This window comes from Hippopotamus amphibius, chromosome 7 (genome assembly GCF_030028045.1).
Source record: "Hippopotamus amphibius kiboko isolate mHipAmp2 chromosome 7, mHipAmp2.hap2, whole genome shotgun sequence".
Classification (NCBI taxonomy): Eukaryota; Metazoa; Chordata; class Mammalia; order Artiodactyla; family Hippopotamidae; genus Hippopotamus; species Hippopotamus amphibius.
Genome location: NC_080192.1, coordinates 90,776,669 through 90,786,837, shown reverse-complemented (window position 1 = coordinate 90,786,837; position 10,169 = coordinate 90,776,669).

Below are 10,169 nucleotides of genomic sequence, written 5' to 3'. Positions count from 1 at the left end.
TCTTTACAGGTCCAAATTTCATGTTTTACATGAACTGTAGCCACTGTTCACCTTCAGAGTTCACCAACACTATTTAATTTGTAAAAGTTACTTCTGAGACCTTATCCACATGAATATCTTTCATAGTTGCCATCATAACCTCCATATATGCTAAATTTTTCATGTCATAATGCACCTTGAACAGTTTCTCATGTTTTACAGTCTTCCTGTGTTTTATTTTTAGTGGCCATATAATGTACCATTTTATTAATGACCCAAAACTTTTAAAATCATTCTAATGTTAGGCATTATTTCACATTTTAATTAAAATTGTGTGTATGTTTGTATGTGTGTGTAAATAGAAACCATATATGTATACACGAGGGTGAGTCAAAAATTATCCGCACTCCAGTTGTATTAAAACTTCTGTTGGCCACAATGTTTTATCGGCACTTTCCATTCAAGGCTGCTGTCTCCCCAGTCACTGCTGTGCAGGTGTGAACGTGTTACATCAGTTCATTTGTAACTGCGGTGTGAGCAAAAATGGATGCCCCACTTGCGATTTGCATGAAAGAAGAGCAGCATGCAGTGATTTGTTTTTTGTGGTCTGAGAGTGTACCTGGTGCCATTATTTATGGAAGATTTTGTGCGCTGTATGGAGAAAGTATTTTGTAGCGAAGAAGTGTGTATGAATAGAGATGCTTATTGAAGAGCTGAAACCTAAACTTCAGATTAAACGCAGAGGACTGCTATCCAAGAGCGTTGTTATCTTGCATGACAATGCATGTCCACGCACTTCTGCCCACACTGTCGACACCCTGCAAAAACTTTGTTTTGAGGTGTTAAAGCATCCTCCCTATAGTTTTGATCTTGCTCCATTGGACTTTCACCTGTTTGGTCCCCTGAAAGCAGCCCTACGAGGACGAAGCTTCACTTCTGGTGAAGAAGTGAAGACAGTGGTGCATTCGTGGCTCACAGTTCAGCCTAAAACATTTTTTAATGAGGGAATACAAAAGCTTGTTGACAGACGGACAAAGTATATTGAAAAGCAAGGAGATTATGTCAAAAAATGATGTACTTATCTTTTCTAAAAGTTAGATAGATTCTACAGCTAGAGAGCGGATAATTTTTGACTCACCCTCTTAGTTACATACAGTATCATATATACATATGATATGTCTGTATATACATGTATATGATTTTTGGTGTTGCCTTCAAAGTTTATAAATTACTCTGTGCTCTGCTTATTTTCCAACTTTTTCTGTTTTTTAACTTAATTTTGTAAATATCTCCATGTGTTTATATCTAGTTCATGTGATTGTCATTTTTAAAGATCACATGGCATTCCATTGTGCTAATAGCCCAATAGAATGAAACAAACTTAGCAGAATCTTTAGCAAAATCTGAATGCTCCCATTTTTTAAAATGTTATAAATTTCTACTCAAAATAGTAAAGCCACATAGTTTAAAAGTCAAATTGTCTGAAAGTCTTATAATAAAATGTTCCCATCTCCTGCCCCACCATCCTCCACAGCTCTCAGTCCCCATTCCCTTTCAACTATTTTAGGTAATTTTTCTGACATTTGCACATGGCCATATTTCTAAATGATATACACACTGATATATTTTAATTAATCAAACCTCAGATATTATTCACTGACTTTCTATTTTATTTTTTTCTTTCTTTTTTTTTCGTCTTTATTGGAATATAATTGCTTTAAAAGATTGTGTTAGTTTCTGTTGTACAACAAAGTGAATCAGCTATATGTATACATATAACCCCACTAGCTATTTTACATTTGGTAGTATATATATGTCAATACCACTCTCTCACTTCATTCAAGCTTCCCCTTCCCTGCCCGTGTCCCTAAGTCCATTCTCTACGTCTGCATCTCTATTCAGCTATATTTATACATATATCCCCACCCCTCTAGGTCATCACAAAGCTTCAAGCCTATCTCGCTGTGCTCTGCATCAGCTTCCCACTAGCTATCTATTTTACTTTTGGTACTGTATATATATCAATGCCACTCTCTCACTTCATCCTAGCTTCCCCTTCCCCACCATGTCCCCAAGTCTGCTCTCCGTGTCTGTATCTCTATCTCTACCCTGCCACTAAGTTCATCAGTACCATTTTTCTAGATTCCATATGGATGTGTTAGCATACGGTATTTGTTTTTCTCTTTCTGGCTTACTTCACTCTGTATGACAGACTCTAGGTCTATCCACCTCACTACAAATACCTCAGTTTCATTCCTTTTTATGGCTGAGTAATATTCCATTGTATATATGTGCCACATCTTCTTTATCCATTCATCTGTCGATGGGCATTTAGGTTGCCTCCATGTTCCGGCTATTGTAAATAATCCTCCAATGAACATTGTGGTACACGTATCCTTTTGAATTATGGTTTTCTCTGGGAACATGCCCAGCAGTGGGATAGCTGGGTCATATGGTAGTTCTATTTTTAGTTTTTTAAGGAACCTCCATACTGTTCTCTATAGTGGCTATATCAATTTGCACTTGCACCAACAGTGCAGGAGGGTTCCCTTTTCTCCACACCCTCTCCAGCATTTATTGTTTCTAGGCTTTTTGGTGATGGCCATTCTGACTGGTGTGAGGTGATACCTCACTGTGGTTTTGACTTGCATTTCTGGAATGATTAGTGATGTTGAGCATCGTTTCATGTGTTTGTTAGCCATCTATATGCCTTCCTTGGAGAAATGTCTATTTAGGTCTTCCGCCCAGTTTTGGATTGAGTTGTTTGTTTTTTTGATATTGAGCTGCTTGTATATTTTGGAGATTAATCCTTTGTCAGTTGCTTCATTTACAAATATTTTCTCCCATTCTGGGGGCTGTCATTTTGTCATGTTTATGGTTTCCTTTGCTGTGCAAAAGCTTTTAAGTACATTAGGCCCTAATTATTTATTTCTGGTTTTATTTCCATTATTCTGGGAGGTGGGTCAAAAGGGATCTTGCGGGACTTCCCTGGTGGTGCAGTGGTTAAGAATCCATCTTCCAATGCAGGGGACATAGATTCAATACCTGGTCGGGGAACTAGATGCCACATGCATGCTACAACTAAGAATTTGCATGCCACAACTAAGAAACCTGGCTGCCACAACTAAGACCTGTGCAACCAAAATAAATAAAAATTAAAAAAAATTTTTTTTTAAAAAAGGATCTTGCTATGTTTTATGTAATGGAGTGTTCTGCCTATATTTTCCTCTACGAGTTTTATAGTGTCTGGTCTTACATTTAGGTTTTTAATCCATTTCGAGTTTATTTTTGTGTATGGTGTTAGGTAGTGTTATAATTTCATTCTTTTACATGTAGCTGTCCAGTTTTAGCTCTCCTGTGTCAATCACATCATAGTAGCTATCAATTTCTCTTTTCTTCATTGGCAGTTTTCTTTCAGGAGACCTTCATTCTCCTTCTATCTGGACTGGCTGCCCTCTAGGCCATCTGTATACCTGTCACTGTTACCAGACCAAACTTGTGTCCACTCACCCACATGCCATAAATCCAATCTACTGATGCTTCAATGTGGTGAAGAAAGTGCAGCATTTATTGCAGGGCACCAAACAAGGAGTATGCACAGCTAATGCTCAAAAGGCCCAAACTCCCCAATGGATTTCAGGGCAACGTTTTTAAGACAGGGTGAGGGAAAGTGTTGTGGGGTGCATGGTCAGCTTGTGGACATTTTTCCAATTGGTGGTGAGGTAATCGGGAATCAAAATCATCAACCTTCTAGTTCCAACCAGTCTGGAGTCTACGTGTTTGCAGTCAGCATGCACTTAACTTCTTCCACCTGATGGGGTTTCAGTATCTGCAAAACAGTGCAAAAGATATGGCTTGGAATATTATCTATAGCCCTTGAAGAGGAACTAAAATCCTTGACTGTTTAATGGCTAAAGTATTATTATTTTGTATTGCTTGACTGTTTTCTTTTGTTTCTACATGTTCTCACTTCTCTGATTAAATTTAGTCTTGGAACTGGGGAAAGGCCTAGGAGGTTAAAGTTTTTCAATAAACAAGAAGCAGGTGGAGGACATGGGCGAGGGGGTCTGTTCTGGGAAGGCCCCAAAGGGTCCTGCTCAGTTACATCCTCTGAGACATCCCTTTGCTGTCATCCTAAGAATTCTCTTTGCCTTTATGCTGAGCTGGTGTATTTTTTAGGGTTCTCCAGAGAAACTGAACCAATACAATGTACAGAAAGAGAGGTCAAGGGAGAGAGGTTTATATTAGGGAATTGGCTTATGCAATAGCGATGCTTGACAAATCTGAAATTCGTAGAGCAGGCCAGCAGGCCGCAGACTCAGAAAAGAGTTGTTGCTGCAGTATTGAGTCCCAAGGTATTCTGGAGGAAGAATTCCTTCTTCTGAGGACCTCAATCTTTTCTTTTAATATTTTCAATTGATTGAATGAGGCTTACCCATATTATGAAAGTTAATCTGTTTTCCTCAAAGTCTACTTATCTAAATGTCAATCATATCTTTAAAAAAATACCTTCACAGCAACAGCTATACTGGTATTTGACCAAAAAACTAACCACCATAGCCTAGCCAAGTTGACACATAAAATTAACCATCACAGTTGGTTTCCCTTTTGCTTTGGCATTAAGTCTTTCTTTTTTGGTTTATTCCTTCATTTCGGTGGAACTTCTCCAGCACCATCTTTAGAAATACACACGGCAGAAATTTAGAAATTTCTAAATTTCTTGAGGTCATGAATATCTGAATATGTCTTGTTCTATCCCGATATTTCATTGACAGTTGGGCTATGTACAGAATTCTGGGTTTTCCTTCAGAAGTCCATTATCTACTGGATTCAAATTTTGCTGTTGACATTAAAAAGATTATACACCATGATCAAGTGGGGTTTATCCCAGGGATGCTAGGATTCTTCAATATATGCAAATCAATCAGTGTGATACACTATATTAGCAAATTGAAAGATAAAAATCATATGATAATCTCAATAGATGCAGAAAAAGCTTTTGACAAAATTTAACACCTGTTTATGATAAAAAAAACTCTCCAGAAGTGTACAGAGAAGGAAACTACCTCAACATAATAAAGGCCATATGCAGCAAACCAACAGCAAACATCATTCTCAGTGGTGAAAAACTGAAAGCATTTCCTCTAAGAACAGGAACAAGACAAAGGTGTCCACTCTCACCACTATTATTCAAAATAGTTTTGGAAATTTTAGCCACAGCAATCAGATAAGAAAAAGAAATAAAAGGAATACAAATTGGAAAAGAAGTAAAATTGTCACTCTTTGCAGATGACATGATATTATACACAGAAAATCCTAAATATGCTACCAGAAAACTCCTAGGGTCATCAATGACTTCAGTAAAGTAGCAGGATAAAAAATTAATGCACAGAAATCTCTTGCATTCCTATACACTAACAATGAAAAATCAGAAAGAGAAATAAGGAAATACTCCCATTTACCATTGCAAAAAAGAATAAAATACCTAGGAATAAACCTGCCTAAGGATGCAAAAGATCTGTGTGCAGAGAACTATAAGACATTGATTAAAGAAATCAAAGATGATACAAACAGATGGAGAGATATACCATGTTCTTGGATTGGAAGAATCAACATTGTGAAAATGACTATACTACCCAAAGCAACTTACAGATTCAATACAATCCCTATCAAATTACCAATGGCATTTTTCACAGAACTAGAGCAAGAAATTTTACAATTTGTATGGAAATGCAAAAGACCCCGAATAGCCAAAGGAATCTTGAGAAGGAAAGATGAAGCTGGAGGAATCAGGCTCCCTGACTTCAGACTATACTGCAAGGCTACAGTGATCAAGACAGTATGGTACTGGCACAAAAACAGAAATATGGATCAATGGAACAGGATAAAGGGCCCAGAGATAAACCCATGCACATATGGTTACCTTATCCCTGACAAAGGAGGCAAGAATATACAATGGAGAAAAGACAGCCTCTTCAATAAGTGGTGCTGGGAAAATTGGACAGCTACATGTAAAAGAATGAAAGTAGAATACTTCCTAACACCATACACAAAAATAAACTCAAAATAGATTAAAGAGCTAAATGTAAGGCCAGACACTATAAAACTCTTAGAGGAAAACATAGGCAGAACACTCTGACATAAATCAAAGCAAGATCCTTTTTAACTTACCTCCTAGAATAATGGAAATAAAACCAGAAATAAATAATTAGGGCCTAATGTACTTAAAAGCTTTTGCACAGCAAAGGAAACCATAAACATGACAAAATGACAGCCCCCAGAATGGGAGAAAATATTTGTAAATGAAGCAACTGACAAAGGATTAATCTCCAAAATATACAAGCAGCTCAATATCAAAAAAACAAACAACTCAATCCAAAACTGGGCGGAAGACCTAAATAGACATTTCTCCAAGGAAGGCATATAGATGGCTAACAAACACATGAAACGATGCTCAACATCACTAATCATTCCAGAAATGCAAGTCAAAACCACAGTGAGGTATCACCTCACACCAGTCAGAATGGCCATCACCAAAAAGCCTAGAAACAATAAATGCTGGAGAGGGTGTGGAGAAAAGGGAACCCTCCTGCACTGTTGGTGCAAGTGCAAATTGATATAGCCACTATAGAGAACAGTATGGAGGTTCCTTAAAAAACTAAAAATAGAACTACCATATGACCCAGCTATCCCACTGCTGGGCATGTTCCCAGAGAAAACCATAATTCAAAAGGATACGTGTACCACAATGTTCATTGGAGGATTATTTACAATAGCCGGAACATGGAGGCAACCTAAATGCCCATCGACAGATGAATGGATAAAGAAGATGTGGCACATATATACAATGGAATATTACTCAGCCATAAAAAGGAATGAAACTGAGGTATTTGTAGTGAGGTGGATAGACCTAGAGTCTGTCATACAGAGTGAAGTAAGCCAGAAAGAGAAAAACAAATACCGTATGCTAACACATCCATATGGAATCTAGAAAAATGGTACTGATGAACTTAGTGGCAGGGTAGAGATAGAGATACAGACACGGAGAGCAGACTTGGGGACATGGTGGGGAAGGGGAAGCTAGGATGAAGTGAGAGAGTGGCATTGATATATATACAGTACCAAAAGTAAAATAGATAGCTAGTGGAAAGCTGCTGCATAACACAGGGAGATCAGGTCGATGATTTGTGATGACCTAGAGGGATGGGATAGGGTGGGTGGGAGGGAGGCTCATGAGGGAGGAGATATGGGGATATATGTATAAATACAGCTAATCCACTCTGCTGTACAGCAGAAACTGGCACAACAGTATAAAGCAATTATACTCCAATAGACATCTGAAAAAAATTTTGCTGTTGAGGAGTCCAAGGCCATTCTGATAACTGTTTTTCTACATGTGACCTGGATTTTCTTTTTAAAGTCCTATGAAAACTCTCTGTCCCAAATGTTCTTATATTTAATAATAAGTTTAGGGTAGGTCTATTTTTAAGTCCTTTTTTTGGAGACTCAGAGAGTCTTTTCGAACTAGAAACTTATGTCCTTCATTCTAGGAAATGGTCTTTGTGAGGATTTCTTCCCTTTATTTTCTCTGCTCTCACAGTCTGTAATTCTGTTATTCAGATATTGGACCTCCTGCATTTGTCCATTGTTTAGCGTATGTTTTCTACTCATCTCTTTCTTCTTGTGGTCTTTTTTACTCCACTTCCTAAAAAAAAAAGTCATCACGCTTATGTTTTAATTTCTAAGGGTTCTTTTTTCTCTCTCTCTCTCTGAATGTTCCTTTTTTTCTAGCACCACTTTTATTAAGCTCCTTTCGTAAAGGTCAACAAAGAACGAATTACTAAATCTAATGAAGAGTATTTAGTTCTTGACTTCTCACCCTCTCATGATACCCATGACTATTCCCTCCTAGAAATGACGTATTTTCCTTTTTGATTCCTCTTTCTCTGTCAAGCTCTGTAAAAATCATGATGATCCCCAGGCTCTGTTCTTGACCCTCATCATATTACTCTTTTCACTCAGCCCAGAGTGTTATGTAAGCACACGCATAGCTTCAGCTTCTACACTCGTGACCTCCAAAGCTCTTTATTCCAGCCATCATTCCTGAGTGTAAGATTCACATAGATAAGTCTCTTCTGCGTTATAATCTTTCAGTTAAATATGAAGCAGCAGTATCAATTAAGAATAAAGAAGGGTATATTGGAAATTTTGAAGAAAAGATATAAATAGACATCTTAGAGAGGAAGAAAGTAATCCAACTAAAAATACATGGCAGGACCACCCATGCATATCTGAACTATAGCAGTAATAAAGACTAGAAAGTGTACTTCTTGTTGTTTTAATTTTATGTTAGGAGAACATGGTTAATGGGGAACTACCCATATGCGGAAAAAGTATTTCAAAAATGCTACTATATATGCATAGAGTTTGCTGGATTTGAATGTTTTTCTTTCCTCTTTTTCTGTTTCCCACAGTCCTTGAATTGACTGCATGATTTTTAAGAACTATATTTTAAGCTGATTCCATTACTTACTAAGTTTACGATGAACTCCCACCACAGTCCAATTTTATAGTTTCTGTTTTTAGATACAAAATTCTAAAAGCCTTCATGTCTATCACCTGAGGTTTTCCCTCTACCTCTGAGCAAATCTGATTTCTAGGGGACAGTGTCCTGGGCATGGGTCTTTATTTCTTCCTTGTTGGCTGTTAGATTTACAGTTCCATTGGGTTTTTCCTCCATTTCAACCTAAGATGAAAATTCCCCTATGCTATTGGGGTCCTTAGTCTTCTTTATGTGTTTATTGATTGACTCCACTATTTTCTTTGGATTAAACTCACACTTTAATGCCTAAATTTATAACTATGGTTAAGATTTCGTGCAAAGTCTGTCCTCAACCTTCAAGGGGAAATATGATGGAGAGGAAAACAAAACCTACATAGTAGTACCATGCATACCTTGAGCTCTACCTATTCTCAGAGACGTCTGCTCTAGTTTCAGGACTCAATGCCTATTCCAGGGGACATAGAGGCCTTCTCACAATTAATGACATATGATTTCCCCACTGTTACTTTAGCTACAGTAAGAGCAAATGCTTTTTTGAGTTCCCAGAATGAGCCTGTTTCTTAGACATCCATCTTGGACACGTGCTCACTTGAGCCTGAAAACCTATGCCAGAAAGCTACTTCAGGTCTGACTTCTGCCCAAGCAGTTCCCTATGGAGTCAATGCTTGGAGGCAAATTCATCAGGTAAATGCGTACCTTGCTATTAGCTGCAGCTCTGCTCTCAAGCCCTTCTGTGCTCTAGTGATTCATGACAAGGATCCTGGTGATTCCATTCCCTCAGACTGGAGGCAGCTTAAGTAGCCCAGATCTTGGTCTCTTTGCCATGGGCTTCTTCATCATCACTTTTGGATCTTCTTAGGAAGGGGTATCTCACTACTAGTAGACAGAGACATTTGTCATGTCTTAACCCATTCCCATCCTGGGCCAGGTCATTCCAAAGAGTTGTGGTCCAATAGTGTGTCACTGAGGATTCCGTTATGTCAGATCTACTTCTCCTTGGAATTGTCATGTTGGGGTGGAAGAGACAAATTGAGTTTCCTCTAGAAGATAGGTTAACCACACTGTTGGACCTATTTATGCATTTGTTTCTCCCAGTTAAATTCTGCAAGGTCCAAATTCTGCTGTATTCATCCTTCTATCATCAGTGTAAGCACAGGGCCTGCTTTATAGCAGATACCCCAAAACATTTTTGAATGAATGAATGAATTACTAAGAAGAAATAATAAAGGTTGTTTTCTGTGGATTGTTACATCTTAAAAAAAAAGACAGTATCAGAAAGAAGCATCACTGATTATAACCATTTACTCAGACATTTCTTTAGAGTTCAGCTCTCTAGCATTCTTGGCCAGCAGAAACAACATTGGTGCCAATAAATTATTAATAGCCCTAAAACATGTTTTCCATTTGTTTTTCTGTATGCACCCTAGGAAACCATCAACTCCCAGTAGATCCTGGATGAGCTAGAATCTTTATCTTTGCATTTTTCAAAATTATGATGCGAAAGCACATGGTACAGAAACAGCTTTGTTTCACTGGTGGTAGAAAAATCAAACACTCTGAAAGTAGTTCTTCTAAACTTATTCTTCTCATCGCTAGAAGAAATTCACATGCAATTTTCCAGAATCTC